Genomic DNA, 23,880 nt, shown 5'->3' with positions numbered 1-23,880 from the left:
CATTCCTGGAATGTACAAGCACAAACTCTACAGGTAAGTAAGTCAATGGAAGCACAGAAATCCTGGAATGTGTCCAAAAACACTTATGGCATCTATGTGAGAGCTTCCTTTTTCGCATGGGTCAAAACCCTTTGTGCAGAGGGACCAAGGTGTTGCAGATGTGCAGAGAGACACATCAGCAGGTTTTATGGCTCCTGCAAGCTCCTTAAACTTTTGTGTACCAATTGCCTAGCAACACAGAAAGAAACAGACAGGAAACTAACTCAAGAACAACAGAACTGGGTTAAAAAGTCAATTTCTACAGGTGTAGGAAAAAAGAAACAAACAAAATATAATGAAAACAAAGCAGGAGAAGCCAACTCTCGTTTGTTTCACCGGCAGGGCCAAGCTGCACCTCGAGGTACGGGAGGCAGAGCAATTAGGCAGGAGTTGCTTCATCAACGCCTCCTCGGGAGCACTGCCGGCTTCCCAGCACGGCCCCGGGGCGCGGGGAGTGCTCCTGAGCAATGGCAGGAGAAAGGTCTGCCTGTTCAAAAGAGGAGAGCACGAAAGGGGGAGGGCAAAAAATAAACTTATGCTTAAAAAAAAAAAAAAGCCGTGGGTGACGTCAGGGTGTGGGAAACTTTTCCGTCCTTACCTGGTGGGGAAGGCAGGGCCTCCCCCGGCATATAAAAAGCTGCCGGAGCTTTACTGAACTGACTGTTTACTACGAGCCGCGGCCGGGGGTCGGCGGGCGGCGGGGCGAGGCAGCGGCAGCCCCGGCCCGGGCCAGGTGCACCTGCGGCACCGGCCCGCCCGCTCGGGGGGCCCGGCCCGGCTCCCCGCGCCCGCCGGCACCGGCCGGGAGCCGAGCGCCGGGGCCGCCCGGGCACCGGGGAAGCTCCCCCTGCCCCGGGCCCGGCGCTGCCCCCGCCCCGCGGCCGAGCCCCACCGCACCGGGCCGGCCCCTCCGGCGGCCGCGGCGCCCCGGGCGGAGGGAGGAGCCAGGAGCCAGGGCGGCCCCCCCGGGCGGCCGGCAGCGCTCCCCGCCCCGGCCGGGGGCTCCAGCTGTGGCACAGCTGCCTCGGCGGGCGGACGGGGGTGGGGGGAGGAAGGGGGCAAGTTATTATCTGCAACAATACCTCGGGGGAGGAGGCAGCGGAGGCGAGCGCGGCGGCGGCGGCGGGGAGGAGGTGGCGAGGGGCGGGCCGGGGGCGGCACCGGGGCCGCCCCACACCGCCCGCCCCCGGCCCCGCCGCCGGCCCCTTCCTTCCGCCCGGCGGCCCCTTCCGCGCCCCTGCCCCGCGGCGTGCCCCGGGCGGCCCCTCCCGCGCTCCTGGCTCGGGTAGCCCCGCGCCGCTCCCCCGCGGCATGCCCCGGGCAGCTCCTCCCGCGCTCCGCCCCGCACATCCCTCCCTGCCTGCCTCCCTCCGGTCCGCCAGCCTCCCCGCATCCCCCCGGCCGCCGCGCTCCCGCCTCCCGCATCCCTCCGTCCGCGCCCCCCCCGGCCCTTACCTCCCCTGGGGGGCAGGGAGGGGCGGCCGGCGGCCCCGAGCTCGGCGGGACGGCCCCGAAACAAAAAGCGAAAGCGGCGGCCGCTGCCTCCCGCTCTGCCGGGCTGCCGCGCTCTGCCCGCGGCTGACGTCAAGGGCCCAAATTCCTGCCTTTCCCTGCAGGCAGATTTGTCCATGTAAGGGCTGGGGCCGGGGCCGGGGCCGGGACGGCCGCACGGCGGGAGGGGGCTGCGCCGCGCCGCGGCCGGGGGCGGGCGGGCGGCAGCGGCTCCCGGTACCTGGGCGGCGGGGAACGGGGCTGGAGCCGGCCCCAGCCCTGCGAGCATCACCTTCCTGCTCTGCATCCCGCAGCCAGGACAGCCGTAGGTCCAGAAATGCGCCCTGTGCCTTGCAGGATGCAACTTTACACAGGGAGGTTTTGTCCAGGGCTCCTTTTGGTACTTTGGGTGATTCTCCAGCCAACTTTTATTCTGCCGTTCCCCAGGTGGGGCAAAGAACAAGGTGAGGGGAGGTAAAAAAGGTGCAGGGAGTTCCAAAGGAGCTGCCTGTTCACAGATTCAAAACAAGACTTGTTGCGAATACTAAGGAGAGGGGGAAGGGAAACTATTTTCTGATTGCTTTCTGTTTGATTGTTTTGTGGCTATTTCTAAGGACTGCAATTAAAATAAATTGGGATGTTGAGTGTGATTGGTTTTATAATGGAATGTTACCCTTTAAGTAGCTGTTCGGTATCTGCATCTGCCCTGAAGAGACCGGGAAGGCAGAAGGGTTACATTGTGTTCAGAGGAGCCTTGCCAAACCTTACTCATTTGGAAAGAGATTTCTGGGTGAGTTTGTAGGCACTTCAAATGTATTTCATTTTTAAAATAAAGGGCTCTGGTGTGTGCTTTCAAGATGTTTACATCTTATCCCATTACCAGCTTTAATGTCCACAGTCAGTGCTTGACAGCCCCAGGAGGGCAAGATTGCTCGTTTGGACACAATAAAAAGGACAGTCAGTGCCTAAAATATATAAGCTGCAGCGGAGAATTGTGATTCAGCCTCTCTCCACCTTCCCTGGCTGCCAAAACAAATGTACTTCCCAATCAGAGTCCCCAAGAGATTTCACCCCACCCTGGCAGACCCCCTCAGAAGGGAAAGCATGGCATTTCCCAAATTCAGTGCTCAGTGCAAACCCCCCTCTAAGGTTGAGTTGGTGTTTTGCGCTGGCCCCGTGTACCAGGGGTGCTAAATTCCCCCCAGGAACAGAGGGCCAGATTGGCTCCTTAGAAGCAGTGCAGCTAAATCTGCATGAGCAGTCGTGGCTGCAGGTGTTTTCTAAGCATTAGGACTATGACTAGAAATACCCCAGCCTTGTCCTAGCTGCCTACCTGGTGTTTAAACCCTGCTGAATCCTAAACCAAAGCTGAACAGCACGTGAGTCACCAGGGCCCCGTGCCGTAGGTGTTGCCTAGAGAGTGCAGTGCTCTGTGAACGTGGCCTCTTGTGAAAGACACGGGCACGGCTGATTCCCGGCTGGAAGAGACTGCAGCACCAGCTCAAGATGAGCAGCCAAAGCCTTCGCCTGAGGCCCTGTAAAGCCAGGTTCAGTTCCTCCTGCAGAACCTACAGTTCACCTGTCTCCTGCCAGCTGAGCGTTGGGCTGCGAGGTCGTGCTCCTGCATTGCGTCCCGAGGATAAGACACAATGGGATTTTTTTCCACCAGGAGCAGGTGGTCATAACCAGGAGTTTCCTGGCGCCCACCTCTCTCAGTCTCAGCATGGTGGAGCTCTCAATGGCAGATAGACACAGGAACTGTTGCCTGTTTTGGTTTTCTTTCTTCAAGTGTTCTTGCAGAGCTGGAACAGCCCTTGTGTTGTGTCAACTGGTATCTAGGGGAAGTATATGAACACTAAAAAAACCCCTTTGGCCTGAGATGAGAGACAAGTGTTCTTCATTTAGTATTTCAGACAAAACCAGTGGTCAAATATTTTTCTGGTCCCATATCCAACAGTTATTGCCTCTTTATCCATCAAGCTTATGAAATTTTCCAGTGGTGTTAACAGAAGATAGAATACTGTGCCCATCTGCAGCAGCGTCCTTTAAATGATCCCAAAAGTTTTAAGCTTTGAGCCTCCAGAGTTTGAGATAGTAACTACTACTACCTTCATTTTGCTGGTAGATGAACTGTGACTAATCCTCTGCAGCACAGCAGCAGAAGTGTGATTTGCAGCCCATTACCCTTGTAACGTGCTGCCCAGAATGGTCACTGCCTTGTCAAACACAGCATGAATTTTCTGGGTTTTTTCAGTTTCCTATCATGACCAATATCATACACTTTGGAAATGAAAGTAGAAAATTCAAGGTGTTGAGCCTGGCTGTGAAAATCTGCTCCTTGCCTGGAAAGAATCAAAAATACTGGCAAACATACAATCATTCCTTTGGTAATATCTACCGCACCCTGCACCAAAGCAGCAAAATGAATTAAACAGCAAAAGACTGAAATGCCTGACATTGCATAGGCCAGTCAGGAGGCAGGAATACAGGAGTCAGCCTGGGCCAGTATTAATTCAAGGAAATTAAGTTTTTTAGTGTTTCAGGGGCATGACTAGGAGATTGGAAACTTGGCTTCTGCTCCTACTTTCCCTATATTGTGTGATTTTAACCATTCAGTTCACCTTCCCATGTCTGGAGGAGCCCTTAGAAACCCACAGCACAAAGTTTAGAACAGGGAATGACACACCATGACCTCCTATCGAATCCCATTCTGTGCAAAGTTTCCAGAAGTCAGCAAGTGCAACCTTGCTTTTCGGAGTTTGGGTCTCTTCTTTTCAGTGAGATTTCATATGCAAAAAATCACAAACAAAAAACTCAGGATGGGAAGAGCCCTTAGGAAGCCACAGGAATTCCACCTCTCAGGCCATAAAGCACGAGCAGCACTGCCTAAACTGACAGGGGTTCACCTACCCTGCTCATAATATCTAGAGGATCCATTCCAGAGCTTCACAGCTGGATATGTTTGCTTTATCTCTAACCCAAGTCACTTTTGCTGCAAGTCAGCTCTTAATCAGATGAAGTTGTGGGGAACTGAGATATTCCCTCACTAGCAACAATTCCAGAACAACAGGAAAGTCACCCACCTGGTGAACTAATTCTTCTGTGGGTAAAAGCCAAAGAGGCTGGAAAACACACTAAGCGTGTGTTTCTGGGAGAGCTGCCACCTAATTTACAGACAAAGATCAGATGCAATTAGTGTTAGATCAACTGGAGACTCCTCTGCCCCAAACCACAGCACTCCTCACCCGCCTCGCCAGGAGGACGCCAGTTTCCACCAAGACATGCAGTGTCACACTTGACCCTTCAGTCTCCAAAGGGCATTCTTGGAAACACATGCAAAACCCGAGCTCACAGCATTCCTGTGGCACTGGGGAAGGAATGAGGAAACACCAGCATGGATACCAGGCAGACGGGAGAGAAAAGACTCATCCTGCAAGACTGAATTAATTTCCCAACAGGGTGATTGTTTCTGATTGAGAGATACACGTGTGCTGCCTGGTAGAATGAATCTAGAAACAGCAGTGGGGCCAAGCTTTGTCATTCCCCACTCTGCAGGTATGTTTGCACCCAGACAGGAATGCAAGACACGGTACTGAGCAGGCTTTAGTGAGTCACAGATCTCTGACAGCAATTGAGACTGGGCCAAAACCCCAAGGGAATCCTCACCGGTGAGAAATGCAGTCGCCAACTAACTCCCCAGTTTTCTGTGAGTGTATCAGAGATAGTAACCATCATCAAACCCTCCATTCTCTGGGCACATCTTGGAGTTGCAAGTAGTTCACAAGATGCTCAGTTTTACCTGGCCATCAGTCCTGTCTAATTCCATATCTAATTTATTTCACTGTTGGCCATGGTGAGTTTGGGGTAGCTCTGGAAACTATAAACCTTCCTGCAAACATTTTGGGCTCTGCTCCCTGCTCTGCTTCATCTACAGTTTAGGCCATAGTAGCCTGTGCCTCAGAAATGGTAAAGTTTTGTAAAAATGCTATATTCCAGTGCTGAGAAGCAGAGTCTAGCAATGTGCTAGTGTAGCATTCTTCATTTTAAGGACATGCTTAAATCCAATTTGAGCCCAGAGAGATTCCAGCTTAGATTTAAGTGTTCCATTGAACAGGGTGGATTTAAGGATTGAAATGTTTTGCTAGACTGTATCTTTGGTTAATGAGGAAAGGGACTTGCTAATGCCTAAAGAAAGAACTGCCTGAAGCATTTTGGCACATCCAAACAATAACTAGCACTATTCCTTTTTTCTAATGAATTTTGATGAAATTAACACTAAGAATTGGTAAAGTTGATAACTTCATTAACAATCCTTACTCTCTGGGTCTCAGTTTAGTGGGAGGAAAAAAACAAACTTCTAGTATCTCATCAGAACAACATGTAATAATTAAAGCAGAAACCATTAGACTCTGTATTTTATACCATCCAGTATCTTGCACCATATCTCACTAATGGTAAATGTCTCATGTCCAGATTTGAGCACAGAAGTCATGAGTGCTTTGCTCAGGAAGATAATCAGTTAAATACTTTATGGAGCTTACACTGAATAAACAAAGTACCCCAGTCTTAAAAGAAATATTTGTGGTAACAAAATATTTTGGGGGACATTTTTGCATGGGCTCTGACCTCCCTGTTGAGATTCAAAGTGAAAATATTGAATGTACTAAGCAGATGTCTTCTCCTAGTGACAGCAAGATGAGCAAAGACAGCTGGTTAGAAGAACAACAACAACAAAAACACATCATCATTCCTGCTTCAGCTCCAAAAAATCTTGGACTTGTTGTCACGGAAGAAAGCTATATATGTAAGAAGCCAAGAAAAAGACAAATATTATTGAATCTGGTAGCATTTTAGTGAATGTGCTGGAAATAACTTAAGTAGGAAGAAAACTGGATGTGCTCCATTGTTTATTAAAAGAATGCCTCTTCTTATTTCCACAGGGACCTATAGCCTATATAGGCATTAACACATTTGCAAGATACATATTTTAAATATGCTTCTTCATTCGTCAATCTTAAGGACTCTTCTGCTAAAGTAAATAGAGTTACAGCACATAGAAATATATACAGCCACAAAAATATTATCTCTGCAAGCTAAAAATGCCAACTGCGGGTTTTGTCTGTAACTCCTTCAATCAGGGAACATGGGTGTATTGCAGAGACACCTAGAGAGATCTTAAATATTAGGAAAGGAGAAGATGAGAAAATTAGACTCCCTTGGTGAAACACAGGATAAATAATTCACAATGAACAAAGGAAAAGAAAAAGGAAACCAAAATTAAAATATGAAGAGCTCTTCTGGATGAAAATCAGTCTGAACTGCATTGAACAACACATCCAAGAGGAGTTTTTTGGCAAGACTGCAAAATAAGCCAGTGACCCTCTAGCCACCCTGCTCAGAGGTAGCATATTCTCTCTTGATAGTTTTCATCTGAACAAAACTTGATTTCAGTGCTTGACCCCTGGACATTTCCATTTCGCTTTCTGAGCCTTTGGACAGACTTGAGCGAAGAACAGGATTGATGAGAAGAGTTTAAGAAATCAAAGAAATCAGCTGTGCAGTTGGTAATGGCAAAGACAAGTAACTTGAGGTGGATGTTCCCAGTAACTTGAGGTTGATGCTGGGCTGTTAGGTAGCCCAGATCCCATGGTGCCATCAGACAGTGCCCTGTGCAACAGCAAAGCTCTGGACTTGCTGGCTCAGGAGGTGTCCTGTGTGAAGTGCTTCAAAACGCCTACAGAGGTCCTAAATGATTTAAAGCCTTGAAGAAGCAAGAGGTTAATTTGGTTCATACTAAAGAAATATACAAAGAAAATTATGTAAAGAAAAGTATTTCGTTTGGTAAACAACTGCCTTGAGAATAGTGACCAATCTGACATACCAGCTTGTAAACAGAGGACAATGGAGTCAAAAGGAGAGGACAATGAAGTCAACAGGAGAGGACATGGCTGCTGGGTCTCCAGTTTCTGGCTGCCAGTTTTGCCCTTTCTCCACTAGGTGATTAGGCAGCAGTAGTTTTCAAAAGCAAATTGTTTTATTTACATTAATTTCTATCCAGGAAAGCAGGGTTAAGTATGCAGCTCTGCAAGAGAACAGATGTGGGACTTGGGGAAAATTGCAGTTTGAACTGAGCTGGAAAAGCTTCCACCATTTGCCAATATCTTGGAGAGTCTGGAATCTTTCTCATCTCTACTGTGACAAAAACAGAACTTCTCAGCATTTTGGAGGACTTTCTCCCTTGTAACAAAAGACAAAAAGCATGCAGTGAAAAACAAATCACAGTGCCAGAAGTGACTGAGAATCAGTTTTACTTGTTTTAATTCCCCACCTTGCTAGCCTCAGCTCCAAGATGTGACCTACACACTCCCAGCCAGCCCAGGAATAACCATGCCACAACCAAGGAACATTTCAGCCAGAAATTCCATGCTGACTCCAAGAAAACATTTCCTAGAGTATCTTGCTAAAATGGATACACTCCCACACACACTACATGAAAGGAATCATGTCTGACAAATAAACATTTCTTAATGAGAAACATTTGTCCAACATGTTTCTCCCCAGTACTCTGGAGCTTTGTGCCTCAGTGCACCATCAATAAAAGGAGACAACAGCCCTTTCCTAGGCTCTGGGAGATCTCTCTGGGCTATGAAAGTGATGGACTCCTTACCTCCATTACTTACCTTCAAAACTCTGTATACCTTATAGCACATAAATATGGAATGACTCAAGAATTTTTATAGACCCATTTCAGCCCATGTTTGATCTTGACCAAGAGCATCTCTGCCCACAGGTTGTTCCATTTGCTCCGTCCCACTTTGGGACACAGAGGCAATGCAGGGCACCTCAGTATCCCTGAGCTCAGCCATCCCTGAGTGCGCATTTCCTCACACCATCAAAAATTTGGATCACCAAGGAGACAGCCCAGCCCTGCTGCCAGTGAGGTGACAGATCCCTGGCACTGGAGCTGGGCTCAAACTGCTCATGAGCTGCTTGTGGCTGGAGAGGAATGTCTGCAGAGAGCTAAACCAGATTGCTCATAGATCTCTTCCAAATTGTCTCTAATTTAGTGGGCAATTTGAGAGTAAATGTGTGCTGCAAGCACCATCTTTCCTTCAAAGTAATAACCTGAGAACACTGAGTTTGTGGCTGCATTTGAGAAACCTTAGGATCTCACTGGCACCTTGGCAAATCCTTAAGATGTCAGTCACCTATGTGTATTCTGTCCCCTCTCTCAGAACACTTCAAGTGTCTGTTTGATGCTACAGACACACCACAACTCCAGAATGTGGTAAGGTTCCTAGCAAGGGCTGGCTGAGGTTGTGAGCCTGAAGCAGTATATTTACAAATACCTGATCTGCACAGAGCTTTTAGAGATAGTCACATGGCTCCAGAGCTTCAGGAAAGGTGGCATTTTGGTGCCACTTTTGTTTCTTGGTCCCACACCTACTGGAGGGAAAAGAGGAAAAAAATTCAATTGGTATTTGCAGCCACAAGGTTCCAGCATTTGCAGAACTTCTGGAGGCCCATCTCACCTGTTCAACATCTCACCCCTCCCAAGCATAGACTGAAAAATGCCACCTTTCTCCACTATTAAATCAAAAACTGTCTACACCCATGTGTCAGCTGTTTACCACCCTCTGTTTCCTCCCTTTGGGCAGCAGATCAGGGATAACAACCTATATCCTTGAAGCATTTGTTTTATTTAGCATTACAGAGAAGGAAGGCTTAAGGCAACAAGCAACCTAATTATATAACCTTTCCCACCCTATCTTATTACAGAGGGATCAGCTTGCAACTTCACCTGTGGAAACACAGCAGCTCAACTCTTTGAATGTCCATGACTTCATCTGGGCACATTCCTGCTCTGCTTTTGTCCTAAGCAGAATGGTTCACATGTCTTTCAGTTACGATCTTTCACTCATTCTTTACAACAACCTACTCAGCCTTGCTTTAGCCACATTGGTGTCTCTCCACAGCTTCCTAGAGGTGCACAAATGGTAGGAAGGCCCTGATGGAGAAGCTGAATATCACAAGGCAGCGTTTGAGAGCACCCAGACTCTGTCCCCAGCACCCAGAGAACTGCATTGGTTAATGCTGTTGGTGTTGAGCACCAACTGCAGGCTCTGCACAGGGATCTGGGACTGGTACACACCCTGCATCAAGCCTCACCCCACAATGAGACAGGCAGGCAAACGAGAAAATTGGGCCCTGGCCCCTTCCTGTGATTAGGTCATTATAATGGGTAAATATTTTCCTAGATAGAGAGCTGAGATAAAGGACTCCTGATGTCTGAAATGGAGTTTGAACAAAACTTGGAAGGATTATCCCTACCTTATAATTATTTATAATGTGCTTTTAACAAATAAATGCTTTTCTTTCCCAAAGTATTTAGGGAAATTTTTCATTGAATATCAAGAACAGCATCTACTCTACAGCCAAACTGTTCACCAGAAAACATATAGAATGGATTTAGTGACAGGTATCAAGGGTTATTCCCAGAGGACATTTCTGCTCTACACCATTCAGTCTAAATATTTACTGAGGAGTACAGAAAAGTGAATAGTAGAGGCAGAGTCCCAGAGATTGGCTTAGAGGAATCTGCTTAATGAAAGCCTGTTTCTGCAGAGAAAAATGACTGTGATTGTTTTTTTAATGAAAATCAGTGTTCTCGTGCTATAGCAAATAGTGATTATTCATTCTCTATCCCTCTACTCTGCATTATTCATGATTTTGTGGCCTCTCCCTTGATATTCCAATCTCACCCTGAGTTTTCTCAGGGTTTGGGAGCTTTTGTGTCAGATAAACTGGTTTATAAGGTAGACTTTGAGGAACAAGTCTCGTTTAAATCTCACATAATATCCAAGAATGTTCTCCGGTATTTGACCTCTTTGTGGATGAAACAATGCTCTTCAGACACAATAACCTTGGTGTTTCAAAGCTGTAACCAGCACCTGTGGAGTTTTCAAACAAATAGGCTCAGTGTTCCTTGGTGCAGTCTTCCTCACTGCTCCCACATTTAATTGCTTTGTAATTACACTTGTAAAACCTGCAACGGGATTACACAGGGGGGAAAGAAAAAATAATTTTAAAAACCACATTTCAGAATAGGAGGGGATTTATGGGAGCTGCAAGACAAAGAAAAACCCACCTTTCTTTCTTTCTTCATTGTTGTCTTTGGAAGGCAGCCATCAAAGTTTCCTTGTCAGTAATACAGGGATTTGTAAATAGAACAAAGAGCTTCCTCACACCAAGGCACATTATATAACCCAGCACCGTCAGCGTGTGTCTTCACAGGCAGTTCCCTTGAACTTTGCATCTCGCTCCTCCTGAGAACAGTCCTCCATGCCAGCTTGAACAGATGTGGTTTCCTTCAGGAAAGGTTTTCTGTTAGGGTCATTCTGACTTCCCTTTCAGAGTTTTCCAGCCTCGTGTGCTCTTTGCTCAAGGGATTACTGTGGTGGACACTAACTCCATGTGTTGCTGTTAAGCTTCTCCTCACCTGCTGGCTGAGCTGAATGAGTGCTGAAATCTCTGTTCCACAGAAAAATCTGACATTTCATGTTTTCCTGAATCAGACCGGAAAGTTGCAATTTCCTGTGAACCCAAATTCTGAGAAACATTTCAGAAAGTGCAAAATGGCCCCAGCACAGCCTTTTGTTTGGGTGTTATCTACAGGTCTTTGTGAGACTTAAGCTGGCTTTAAACACATCATGTTCCAAGTGATCCCAAATGCAACCAGGCAGCACCCACTGTTCCCAAAGTCACTCAGGGAGCTGCGGTGCCTGCCAAGGGTGCTTTGCAAGAGAGAGGTGACACAGAGCCAGATGTGGTTTTCTCTTACCCCATGCATTATTTTAGTATTGCCACTCTTCAATTCCACCAGTGCACTCACAGACTTCAAGCTTACAAGGATTTTAATTCTTATTTTCCAGGCTCCTTGAAAAAAAAAAAAAAAGGCTTTTATAGTATATCTGTGAGGATACAACTCAATAGCTTGTACTGCCCTGGCATGATATTTCCAACATATCGAGTGCATATTCAATAGCACTATTTTAAAGTTTAATTATTTAAGATGCTTTAACTAAATCGGGACACAAGGCTGTGCAGACCCTCTTATTTTAGTATCAATAGAGCTGGTTTTTCATCTCTGGTTGGTTAGAAGAGTTTTGCAAATGAACAAGGATAAGACATTCTACAGCCGATGTACATCACCAAATGCAAAAGTTCACACTGGTTAAACTAGGGTGGTATCAGCTTGTGTGAAGGCAGCTCTGAAACTGCAACAGCATAGTGGGAAAAGCAGCCCTGCCCTGTGAACAAGTGAGAAAAAACAAAAGCTGCTGCTAGCTGGTCTTCATGGAAAATGAAGTTTAAAAAAAAAGAAAGAAAAAAGAAAGAAAAAAGAGGTGGAGGAAGGAACAGAAGCTTCAAGACCAAATTCTCATCAGACTGAAAATCAGTGTAACTCCCACATTGCAACACTTTGCAGGTCTAATAGACACAAAGCTGTTCCTTCACCCGAAAGCCAAACATAAAAGTCACGGAAACCCATCATGCCAATTCTGTGGCTGCTTTCCGGAGCAGAATCTCTTTAAATGTCAATGTTCCCTTTGTTCTGTGCACCCTTTATAATGAGTCTATCATCTGTTTGGTAAAAGATCCAGTGAAATATGTAATAAGGTTATCTCACCATCTCTCTCTATTGTAAAGTCATATCTCCTCTTCCACTCATTAATTATTGTCTTCCATTTCCTGTGTCAGATGTGAATCAGAAAATAGGGACTCAAGGCTTGCAAGCTTAGCAACTTACCATATATTAGCTGAGATGTGGTAACTCTCCATGTGCTCCCTCTTAAGCCTGTAATAAACAAAGCCAGTGTGACTTTGCTGTACACAGGCCTGCAGTCGATGCAGTTTGGATTAACCCCCTTTCATTGTCACCTAAGCTGACAGTGATAGTGGCCATGGCTCAGCTGATGTTCAGTCCTCATATTGCAAGACTTTGCCTTTAAATCCTGGGAGCAGAGCTCTACCAATATAACTATCTGGAAAGCTATGATGATTTATGTGCTGTCAACATATGCTGAAAAAAAAGGACAGAAAAGCAGCACAATTACATGATTATCAGCCAATGCCCCTTGGTTTGCAGTTTTTCAACCATGAACTGCTCAAACTTTGGATCAAGAAGTGAAGCAATCTGTTTCTCAAGTGCAAACAGGGAAAAGTTATATGAGTCTTATAGCAATTTCAGGCAAATATATCACAGAAGCAGCATGCTTAGCCTTTTTACTGTGCTTCTGTCTGAGGTTTCCAGTAAGATTTCCCTGATATATAGTAAGAGTCAAAACTCTAATCTCTTTTAGCTCTTTTTTATTGTCTCTGCAGCACTAACTTTGAAAAATGGCCTTGTCCCCAAAGAACTGCACACAGTCCATGTAGAGAAGCTGTTAAAATAAATGCTTTACGTAAAAAATATTGCAGACGAACTTGGCTCTGAGGGTTTTAGAGCTACAACATATAGATATAAACCAGAGCAGCTAAGTATGAATGGAGGTCATACTCCAGTAGAGAAGAAGGGAAGTTCCCCTATCTGACAATTGTTGCACATGATCTCTGAAAGCAACAATTCCTTCTCTTCTTTCTCAGGGCTGCAGCATTTTAATAAATGACTATTCTCATGTTAATGTCCTTCTGCCTTACTCCTCACTGACCTCAATGAACACCATGCTGATTCATAAAGTTTCTTCTTTCACTGGATTTGAGTGCTTTCTGGAGACCTTATTTGTGCTGTTCTGCCTGCAAGACATCTGGCTGATTTATAGAGACTGAATTTATAGAGACGAGCACAGTGTTGGCCGCCCTACCTGAATATTGTGTTTCCTACACATTGTGTTCCTATCTCTACCCATGCCGTGGTCTGATTTTTGATAGTCTGTGTATTGTTCAAAGAAGACAGCAAACTTTCTGCCTCTCAGAAAATCTGAGATCCTCGGGAATAAAAGTATGCTTTTCCACCTGTATTCCTCACAAAGCAGTGATATCTGTGACTAGACACTGATTGGGGAAATTCAGGCAAGGGATAACGTGCAAATGAGAACATGATTCAGTGGTGGGAAAAATACAGACAAACACCAGGTGCCTCAAAGACTGAGTCACAAACAAGACAGTGAAAAAATCTAAGAACGCAAGAGATGATGGAGGAGCTTGACTAGGCATTTATCTGTTTATTCCAACAGGATATGCAGATTCCACCCTTCTGACATCACTGCCTCATGACACAACCCCTCTCCACAGCACTGAGTCAGCACCACTGTGTGATCTCCTCTTGGCAATGCAAGATGGGGTGAAAGGCTCCCCATAATGGTGAAAGCTTAGAGGGACCTCTAGACAGGTCGCCAAAGGGATTAAAAAACTCATGGTCATCTTATGGGCACCCCTCCCAGGAAATAATATGGGCTCAGAAAAATTTACTGCACAGTAACACACCAGTGTTCTATGGGAGTGCTCTCACAGTAGATGGAACAATAATTCTTACTGTGAGTTCCAACAAAGGAGCAAAGAACACTTGCACTTCACTCCTGGAGCCCCCAAAAAGCTGCAAAGTATATTTTCCCCTGTAACTAACAGGTACAGACTGATTCTACCTGCTGTACTTTTCTAGAGGCCTGGACTGAAAGGATATTTCTCTAAAGCATCCCTGGAAGTGTCCAAGGCCAGGTTGGATGGGGCCCTGTGCAGCCTGGCCTAGTGGGTGGTGCCCTTGCACATGAAGAGGGGTCTGGAACCAGATGAATTTAACGTCCCTTCCAACCCAAACTATTCTTTGATTCTGTGAATGTATCATGCACATGGAGTGTTAATCCTCCTCTCCCCGAAACAAACAAAAGCTGTTTCCTATTTCGGAAAAAAAGCCCAGAACAAAACAATCAAATGGAAAGAATCTGAAATACTCATAATAATGGTTGACTTTCAAGAGGCAATGTAAAGAACAGCTTTATGTTAAAAGAAATTCAGCCACATGAAAACTAAAATATTGGGCCACTACCCCCAAGTCTGATCTTAAACAGTCCCCAAGTCTCTAAACACACCCCTGAAAACATCCTGTGCTGCACCTCAGTGTGTCATTCTGTACAACAGGGCCAGGTTTTCTTCCTGGAAAACCAGGTCCAGAGGCCAGAAGGCTCTTGTTGTATTTGCACATACTAGTCCCTTTTGTTGGGGGATTTAGGTCACAAGAGTGTAGGAAAGGCAGCTCTGAATCACCTGGCTCTTGCACGTGTTGTGCAAAGGCTTCTGAACTCAACCTCCTTTCAAGACACACCCTTTGTTTGTTACTTTCTCTTAGGGCTTTTTCGCAACCCCATCCACTGCCAACACAAACAAGGTTGCAACATCTCCCTCCAGTCTGTCTTCCTCTGCTCTGCTCTAAATGTCAGCCAGCCTCATAGCGCTGCTCACTTGCTTAACTGGGCAAAATACCTGCTGTGGCAGCCCTGTGCCTGGACTGCCTCCGGGAGAAAGTTTCTTGGGAATGGTAAGTGACGGAGCCTGCAATTCGCTCTTAGTCACGTTGATAGCAGATACCGAGAGCCTTGCGCAGGTAGGACACGCGGCTGGCTTTGCTGAGCAGCCATCAAGCGTCTGCAAGGACCAGGGCAGGCTAAGAAGAGTAATTATCAGGGATCACAGTGGCTACTAGAAGTTGTTTCTGCAACTGCGGCGCTTTCTACCTCGCTGCAGTGTTGTACCCTGTGCATAGAGAGCAGGGGAGAGAAGTTGCTGCCGTTTGAATGTCATTTATCGGTGTGAAACAAATTGTGGGACCTACTTCCACTCCTAATGTTTGGGGTAACTAGAGTAGATCCCTTCTTACTAAAGGGGCACCACAACAAACATTCTGTGAGTACTGTCTGTAAGCAGGTAGGAAACACAGGCACTCTTGAGACCCTCTGAATTCCCAACTCTTGTCCACAATAGAAAGTAGATATCTATGTCCACTGAACAGAGGATATCTAGCTAGCCAAGGAAAATGAAGATTGCTTGGTGCCTAAACTCAGCTCTTCCGCACAGCCATCACAGCACAGCTGTCCCAGGACTCTCACAGATGGTGGAATACAGGTCTGCCTCTGTGTTCTTGGTGTGGCCTCCTGCTCGCTCAGATAGAGCTGTTCTGTGCGTGGGATGGGACAGCATCCTGTTCTCCCCCGTGCTGGACTGTCATCAGCCCCGAGCTGCCCAGGGTGGCACGCCAGGAGCCGGGCTGTGGGCGGTGCTGCTCACTGATGGAGGCGGCGGCTTTTATCAGCAGCCTTCATCAGGGGGATTTTCTCTTATTTCATTCTCAAGCTTCCTTCAGCCTTGGATTTGCATAAGATCCTGGGCTAGGACTAATCTGATCCCAGGTTGGGAACATTGCATCAGGCCCAGAAAATCCTCCATGTCTGTCTCTGGTTGGGGTGTGTTGGCACTGGAAAACAGAACCGTGCAGGGACAAATGGCAGCTTGAATTTTCCTTAGTAATAGGAGGTGCCTGGCTTTGTATCTCATTTAAATTCCTGTGCTATGTGGCAACTCCCAGTCAAGTTTCTATTTGTTTACAGCCCTTGTAGCCAGGTGCTTTCCATGTTCACTCCAGGTTGCTGAAACAAGAAGCATGTCCAGCCTCCAGGGCTAATAAGAGCACATTGTCCTTGGTGGCAAGAGGGAGCACCTTGCTTTATCTATGCATTTCCTGGCAAGCAGCAGTGGTGGAGAAAGAGACATGTCTCACTGCCCAGGTGATAGTATGAATTCAAGTCTCAGAATGTAAATAAATATGTAGCCATTGAGTTGGAGGAGTTACAGGTGACAGGTTGCAAGTGTAGCCATGGCACCTCCTGAAGGGTTGCTCACTGTGGGCATATGGCTGATTGGCTTTCCCAGGTCCCATTGGATTAAATTCATGAACACACTTAGGAAAGTGGGGGTTTCTCTTGAGGTTTTCACTCGACAGAAGAGTTGAGGAATAGTAGTGCCAAGTGTCTGATATAGCAATCACCATCTGTCTTGCTCACCTTTCCATCACTGCTTTATGGCCAAGAAGGTAGCCTGAGCTCTGTCTTTGCTGCCAGATTCACTTGCTTCAAGAACAATTTGGCATCCTGATCTGGAGCTGTTTTCTTTAATAAAATATAGACAGGCATGTCCTCCTGTAGGAGGTACTATGAGCATGGGGCTGTGATTGACACCGGGGTACAGGCTGCCCATGGCCCCAGATCCCTCAAGACAGTGCTGACCTGCTGTAACACATTGATTATCTCACTGCAATATTTAAAAATATATACTTCCTGCTAAAAATGGTGTTCTTCACTCAATCTAGATCTGTCTCTGTCATTTCATTGTCCAGTCCCTAGCAAGCCAAATCATTCTACCATCTCTGAAACTGAAGACACAGAATCACCAATGGAACGGTGCTGACTGGGTGAGAGGTGCAAAGAAATCAGCTCTCCACTCCATGAGCCATCCTCCAGCTCATAACTGGTACAAGTGGGTGCCTCCTTGGCAGTTCAATCTGTCCCCCTGTCTGGAAATGTTTTTTTCTGATATTAGAGTATACACAGGCTCAGCCCAGATGCCAATCATGAAACTAAATGTGCAGTTGTAATGATGGGCAAAAACTGCAGTGCTTTGTTTTATTTGAACAAGGATCAAAAGTCAAGATATCCTGTTTAGAACATTTAAAAGTTCTATACTTTGTCCATTTACAAGTGACACAGTGGCTCTGCCTCATACCAGAATGTCTATTCCCTAACACTACATGTATTGGAATAATAGGAAAAGAAAAACAATTGCAATTTTCTTTTTCTTTTGGGGGGTGGGGGTGGTGTTTAACGTTTACATTTTACTCTTAAGTCTATAAAACTTTTGGTTCTGGTAGGAGCTGTGCCACCTTATTACTGAGATTGGCTTTCTGCACAGGCATTCAGTAGGGGATTTTACTCCATTGAGAAGTTTTCTGTTTTGTTTGGGGATGTTTTTGTCCTGGTGACAGTTTTGGGTTGTGCCAAGCCTCCACGTGAACATCTCAGTTACACAGCTGCAGCCCCACCTTTCCCACAGAAACACCGAGAGCATTCCTCCCCCTCACAGACAAAGAGAGCAAGCTCTTTGCCCAGAATAATAGAGGCTTTCCTGGTAGCAAATACCTATTCCTGTAGTCACCCAAAGGAGAAGACATGTTGGTGACAAGTATTTTCCTTCTTTTTTTCTTTTTTTTTTGTTCTTTCCATAGGGAAGAATATTAATTCCTACCCAAATTCTGTTTGGGCATTTTTGTTTGTTTGGTGTCTTGGGGGTTTTTTTGGTTGGTTGGTTGGTTTTTTGGCATTTTGATGTTCCCTTTCCTGCCAAGCTGGCTCATGAAGCTGTGTCCCAAGCTGTCTGCAGTGTGGCTTTGCAGTGCTGTGGACAGGGAGCTGGCCCAAGTAGCTGCCCCATACCACACACTCTTGTACCACTGAGCAAGAGAAGTCAATGAAGAGAAAAGTCTGACAGTTTGACAGCTGTAGGAAAATGACTGTGTATGATGATTAATAAATAGAGAATATTTATGAATGCCTTCCCTCTGAGAATCAGTCTAATAGTAATTATACTTTTTAAAATCCTATCTATAAAGTCATCTACATTTAGGTAAACAGAGTCATAGAGATTTTTCTGTTGGCATAAACACAAGGCAGAGTCCCAGCTCTCAGTCTTTACTTCAGACTCCTGGATGCCAACCTTCCTTCTCCGTGAGGACAAAAAGAGAAACTGGCTCCAGAAAATATAGTCAGTGTTTACATTTTATTGAACCACTAGACATTGCTGTTGGCCACATCATGAAAACAGTGCAGCAAAGAGAGCCTTTCATTTGCCTGTGCTTGGCAGAAAGTGTCATTCTTTGGTTACTCAGCTGAAGTTGACAAGTTGCCCAGTATTTTTATTATCAGGTTGTCAGCTCAATCTCACTACTGCCCTCTTAATTTATTATTTTGTATTTCAAAATCACAGGTGTGACTCATTGCACAGCCAGAGGTTATAATGAAGTATCCCACTCATCCTTTAGCTCACCCTTTGTTCAAGACAATGCAGATTGCAGAAGGTTTCTGAGGAGGTAAGAGGATTGCAAAAGAGTCGAAGACTCCTCTTTTATCTAACCTATGTGTGGGCAGTGAAACTGCCTGATATGAAACCAGTTGGGTGCAAAGGTGGGCATGGAGGTTCATTTGTCATTGTGTCGAGGGTTGAAACTCAGAAGATACAGCAGCTGTCATTAAAGATAGGCACCCAAACTTAAATCACCTCACCCCGAGGGTGAATCCAGATAGACAGTCCTAGGATAACACACTTCTCCCAAGATTTCCTCTATGCTTTAGTTTCCAACAGGACAGAAGATGACAACCAAGCAGGCATTTTTCAATTTTAAAAAATCTTATTCCCTGCATTTTATGATTTAAATCTGGAAGTGACTCTAAGTACACGATTTTGCCAGCATTGTGCAAATATTAATCCTGTGGCATTAGAGTTTTTGAAATATATGATTCTTAGCATGTGACGTATCATCCATGTTTCTCCTAGGAGTACCTGGGATAAGTTGCTGGGAAGAAGGAAGAAGGAGCACAGTTCTATTGGAAAGAATGTCTTGATGCTGATTATGAAAATGACGTGGAAGTCATGGGCTGAATTAAATATTTTTCCGTGGTGGAAAATTGATGGGAAAGCTTCCTGGTATCAACAGCTCATGTGAAACAGAGGAAGAGATCCTTTTATCACAGAAGAAGAGTGTCAAAATCCAGAGCTATTCTGAATCAATTTGCTCTTGTAATTGTCTTGTGCAGAAGTCTGTCTCTGCAGCAGAAATGCTGAGCTCGTGCTACATGAAAACAAACCACATAAACCTGAGGAGATACAAACACAATTTGTTCCTAAGAGAAGGAGTTACAAAGCCACACGCCTCAGTGTCCTGGCAACTCATTCCCTGCCCAGGGGGAAGGATCCATGTCCAATGTCCAGTCTGAGTACCCTGGGGCAGTGGCAGGCAGGGACAGAACTATTGGGGTACTTGGCTTTTTTAAACCTGCATCATGGAGCTGTGGCAATGCCAAAAGTGTCCCTGGCCTGCTCTGTCTCATTGCTGGGGGCCAGGATCTGTGACTCAAAGGCTGTCCACTGGCAACACAAAACTACACCAAGAGCACTGGTTCAGCTCTGCCGTATCCAATTTCTGTCAAGTATAGAATAATAGCTATCCAGCGAGCTGGGACATGCTCCACCAGCATCAATAGGGTTGTGCTTCAGAGCATCCCTCGAGGTAGCAAAGAATTATCCCCATTTTATAAATGAGGTAACTCAGGCACAGGGATTAAAGCCAGAATGTTCCAAGCTGGCTGCCTACTGCTAGGTACCTACACCCATATTTACGCAACTCGTGGCCTGATTTTCAGAAGGGCAGGGCAATGAAAATTTTGGCCTGAGGGGTTTGTTCACACACAGTTTACTGGTAACAACGCCCAGGATGGAAGCCTGGTCTCTGCTACCTGTCTTACACTTAACCACTGAAAACATCCTGTCTACCACTAGCCAAGAGTTGGTGAAGGCTCCTGAGTGTCCCCATTTGCCATGCAAAGGTTCAGAGTTAGCAATGCAGACTGCCTGCCTACGTGCTCTCAGCTAGAGACTTTTAAAGAGCAACAGCAGGAGTAAAACTGGTGAGATTTCTTTGCTTCCTCCTCAGCTCTTCAGAGCCCAGGCAGCTTTGCTGAAACAGCAGGTCTGGTGTGTAAACCTCTGTTCTGCCTCACACATGGCATCATCTTTCCCCTCTGTCCCTTCACCGTGTCCTGCTCAGGACACCTCAGCCTGGCAGAGCACAGATCCAGTGCAGAACCAGTAACAGACCAGTAAGAGAAGGGAGAAAACTGGCCAGATGGATATCTGAACTGCTCAAAAGTACAAGCACCAACAGGAGCCAGTTAATCACAGTGCCCCCTCACCTCTCATCTGCACTCTCTTCCTGGTCTTTAACTGAGCCTCAGAAATAGCCCTGATTTATTGGAAATTCTTGAGAAGCAAGAAAATGTTGTAAAAAACCTACTCCCATGCTATCAACTAGCAAAACCCAGGAGGCAGAGCACTTGCTGGCTGGTTACAATAGAGCTTTGCAAGTGTCCCTACTAAAATCAGTCCTGCTAGGGGCTAATGTGACACTTGTCTTAGCTTGTTAGAGAGCCTTGCTGTCTTTAGACACGTACTTGGAAAAACAGCACTGGTGGTTGGTTGCTACCTGAGGGAAGAAGGACAAAGGATCTCGGCTGTCTCTGTGGAATGGTCACTGCTCAGGTCACCTCAAGCCTGACCTGCAATACCAAGCGCATGCTGCAAATCCATTGCTGTCAGCCCTTGTGCTTTGTCTCATCTACGGAGTCCCAGCCACCTCTGACCTCTTCTTTCCCTTCCTTCAGGCCATGTCCTGCTCACGAGGCTCCTGCTCAGCTGCTCTGCAGCTTCCCCCACCCTGCGGGAGGACAGGGCACAGGAGGTGACAACCTTCAGCAAAGGTTAAGGCTGGAAAAGAAGGAAGTGTCAGCTCAATCAGGTCAGCTCAGCTAACCAACTGCTGCTGTAATCCCTCTGCCTCAGGTGCCTGTGCTGCTCTGTTTGTGCTCTGAATGCTACTGTACGAGCAGCAACCCCATGGTACTGTCAGCCTGCAGCATCCAGACAGGGAGATGGGGAAGAGGGGTAAGGAGGAAGCAGCTGATCATGAGAATCTCCCAGAACTGTTTCCAGATCATTCTTTGCAGTGTGTTTTGGGAGCATGGATTTTACTCCTACTGAAGTTCAGAAGTCCTGACTTTGCACCTTCTGATTTCTCCAGAAGAAGGGTGAGAGCTAGATCTGAATCAGTTCTTATGCTGGAGATATCTCCATATTCACAGCAAACCCAGAAGCTTTGAGAAGCTGGCAGTGACACGGCCCCAGCTCCTTCTGCCCAGGCCTGAGGTGCCTCTTTCAGGATGGGAGCAACTGAGTCTCACCAATCTGTCAGCATCCAGGAGGAAGCTGGGGAACAAATGCCTCCTATTCAATGAAAGTTGGTGCTGCATTTTATATTGCAGTCAGTGCATTATTCTGTGGTGAAAACAAACCCTATTCTTCTCTGCCAGATAAACACACTTTATCCTGTAAAGAGCAGCATTTCTGACTGTTCAGCAGCAGCCAAACTCACGATGGGAAAAATAACAGGTGTTTGTAAGACACTCCCTGTTTATTCACAGTGCTTAAAATAATTGCTTAAAAAATCCAACAGAGATTTAATTTTCTATGCTCCCACATTTAAAAAAACAAAAACAAAAAACCCCCTAAGCTTGGCTCATAGTAGTTGAAGGCAATTCATTATGAAAGGGGTGTTCTTTCTGTTGTGGTAGCAAAGAAACCTGCTTATGAAAGCTCCTGAGGAGCAGAAGAGTAAAGCAAATTCCTGCCTAGAACCAAGACTTCCCTGTGCTTTTCATCAAGCTCTCCAGGTGGAAGCTTTTATTATCAAAACATGTGATTTTATTGTCAAAATGGGATGAGCAGGGATTAAGCTCCTGCAGTGGGTGCCCATCATTGACCATCTCCAGGACTGCCTTTTATAAGGCAACGATGGCCTTGGGCTGGCCCTTCCCTCTTGTTCTGGTGGTGGAACAGGAGGTAAGTGCACTGCTCCGGGGGGAAAAGTATGTCTCAGAGGCACCAACCTTTCTTCAATCACTGCTTGCTTCTCCGGGAAATAACTGGCAGTGGATCTTGATCAATAGACAGCTTTCCAGAGCAATGGGCTGACACACGGTGCTGGAGGAAGAGGACAGAGACTCCCTGTCTCCATCCGCTCTCCCCATCTTTGCTTACAGCACAGATGGGAGACATCCCTGAGCCACCCAGAGGATGAGGGGACACTCAGTGCATGGCTGCTGCCAGAATTTGGTCCTTGTGGTGGTGACTAGGTCATGGATAAAGTCCCTGCAGGAGCCACTCATGAGAATGCAGCGTCATTCCTGTGGGCTACAAGCTTCATGAGACATCAGCTGTGGTGGTCCTCTGCCCTCAGGACTTTCCCTTCCTACAGGGTATGGCTCTCCTTGATTCTGGCCCCCTGCAAGCTGTTGGGATAAGTCACAGATGCTCAGTAGCTCCCCGAGAGCCTGGAAATAACCTGGAGCAATAGGAGCCCACCTAGCAGCACCCCAGTGCTGTCCCAATACCCAGGTGCTGCTCCTGGTGGCTCCTGGACTGCCACCCAGGCCACAGCTGGATGCAGACACAGCCTAACCCTTGCCTCCAACACGGGACAGAGACATCCCTGATGCTGGCAGTAAAACACAGCCACGTTTTAGACTTTACTGTTCCCACAGAGGCGCAGGAAGGGTTACACAACCCAAACCATCTCCCTGGGAGGGCTCACCTGTCTCTTAGCAGTGGACAGAGACAGGCAGAAGGTTTGTGCAGAGCAGGGGCTGAGCAGGGCTCGCAGCGCTGTGGCTCCTGTCTGTGCTGCGGCCGCGTTCCCAGCTGGGACCGGGCTGTCCTGGCACCGCCGCGCTTGTCACACCCCGCAGCCGCTGGTGAGCAAAAGAGACCGACGAAAGCCAGAGGAAGGAGCAGAGCCCCAGGGGAGAGCGGCATTTTCCCGGGGCCAGGCAGGAGCGTGGCGTGGCTCGGCTGGGGCTCGGCACGGTGGCACTGCCACCCGGGCTGCAGGCGGCGGGTCCCGCTGCCAGGGGCTCCTCCAGCAGCCACCGGGATGGGGCAGGGCAGCTCCCAAAGGCCATCCCCACAGGCAGGGGGGACGAGATGAAAGAAGGCGGCTGCAGTGCGAGATGAAAGCATTCAGCGGCCGGAGGAGCAGAGCGGGCAGTGACTCAAAAAGCAGAGCCAGAGGCAGCGACCGGCGCTGGACACAAAGGAGCGCTGCAGAAAAGGTCCGAGAGCAGCCCAGAGATCAAACCCATCCCCAGCCCAGCCAGACTGAAAGAGTCGGAGCAATAAAGGATCTCACACTGCTCCGGTGCCGGCAGCTCGAGGCCTGCGGGGCAAGGCAGGGCTTTATGCACGCAAATGAAGAACAACCAAGTCCTTTGCAGCAGCTGCATGGACTGGGCAGAGAGCACAGAGAGGGGAAGGATGGGGTGGGATGGGATGGGATGGGATGGGATGGGATGGCATGGGATGGGGTGGCATGGGATGGGGTGGCATGGCATGGCATGGGTTGGAAAGGTCCTCTAATATCAAGTTCAACCATTAACCTGACACGGCCACTAAACCATGTCCCTGAGCACCACACCTATGCAT

At 47.1% G+C, this 23,880-nt stretch overlaps 1 protein-coding gene and 2 long non-coding RNA genes across 11 annotated transcripts in view; 1 reads left to right on the top strand and 2 right to left on the bottom strand.

Annotated features, from left to right (window-relative positions):
• The window catches only part of LPP (LIM domain containing preferred translocation partner in lipoma), a 331,648-nt gene extending 330,448 nt beyond the window's left edge, over positions 1–1,200 (bottom strand). Inside the window, exon 1 of one of the 2 annotated variants that reach the window (XM_064385623.1) lies at positions 1,122–1,200. The gene's annotated coding sequence lies outside the window, so the exon portion shown is untranslated. Of the gene's footprint in view, positions 1–637; positions 731–1,121 lie in introns of those variants that run through there. The other variant, XM_064385626.1, reaches the window with a different exon arrangement.
• Positions 1,201–6,072: 4,872 nt separating this feature from the next.
• Positions 6,073–11,348, bottom strand: LOC135278807 (uncharacterized). 7 transcript variants are annotated; one of them, XR_010346206.1, is made up of 4 exons: positions 10,679–11,348; positions 9,332–10,576; positions 8,880–8,973; positions 6,073–7,767 (listed from the first exon to the last, which is right to left on the bottom strand). It is a non-coding gene; the product is annotated as an uncharacterized LOC135278807 (long non-coding RNA). The 7 variants fall into 7 exon arrangements; XR_010346209.1 differs by having other exon boundaries at positions 10,383–10,576; positions 10,679–11,346; XR_010346204.1 differs by having other exon boundaries at positions 6,073–7,291; positions 7,412–10,576.
• A 2,711-nt stretch (positions 11,349–14,059) lies between these two features.
• LOC135278808 (uncharacterized) lies at positions 14,060–19,270 on the top strand. Of its 2 annotated transcripts, none has more exons than XR_010346211.1 (4): positions 14,060–14,157; positions 16,916–17,049; positions 18,559–18,661; positions 19,126–19,270. It is a non-coding gene; the product is annotated as an uncharacterized LOC135278808 (long non-coding RNA). The 2 variants fall into 2 exon arrangements; XR_010346210.1 differs by lacking the exon at positions 14,060–14,157 and adding an exon at positions 14,885–15,064.
• Positions 19,271–23,880: the final 4,610 nt, after the last annotated feature.

This window comes from Passer domesticus, chromosome 11 (genome assembly GCF_036417665.1).
Source record: "Passer domesticus isolate bPasDom1 chromosome 11, bPasDom1.hap1, whole genome shotgun sequence".
NCBI classification, from domain to species: Eukaryota; Metazoa; Chordata; class Aves; order Passeriformes; family Passeridae; genus Passer; species Passer domesticus.
The sequence above is the reverse complement of the archived record's forward strand: the minus strand, read 5'-3'. Positions and strand labels throughout refer to the sequence as shown.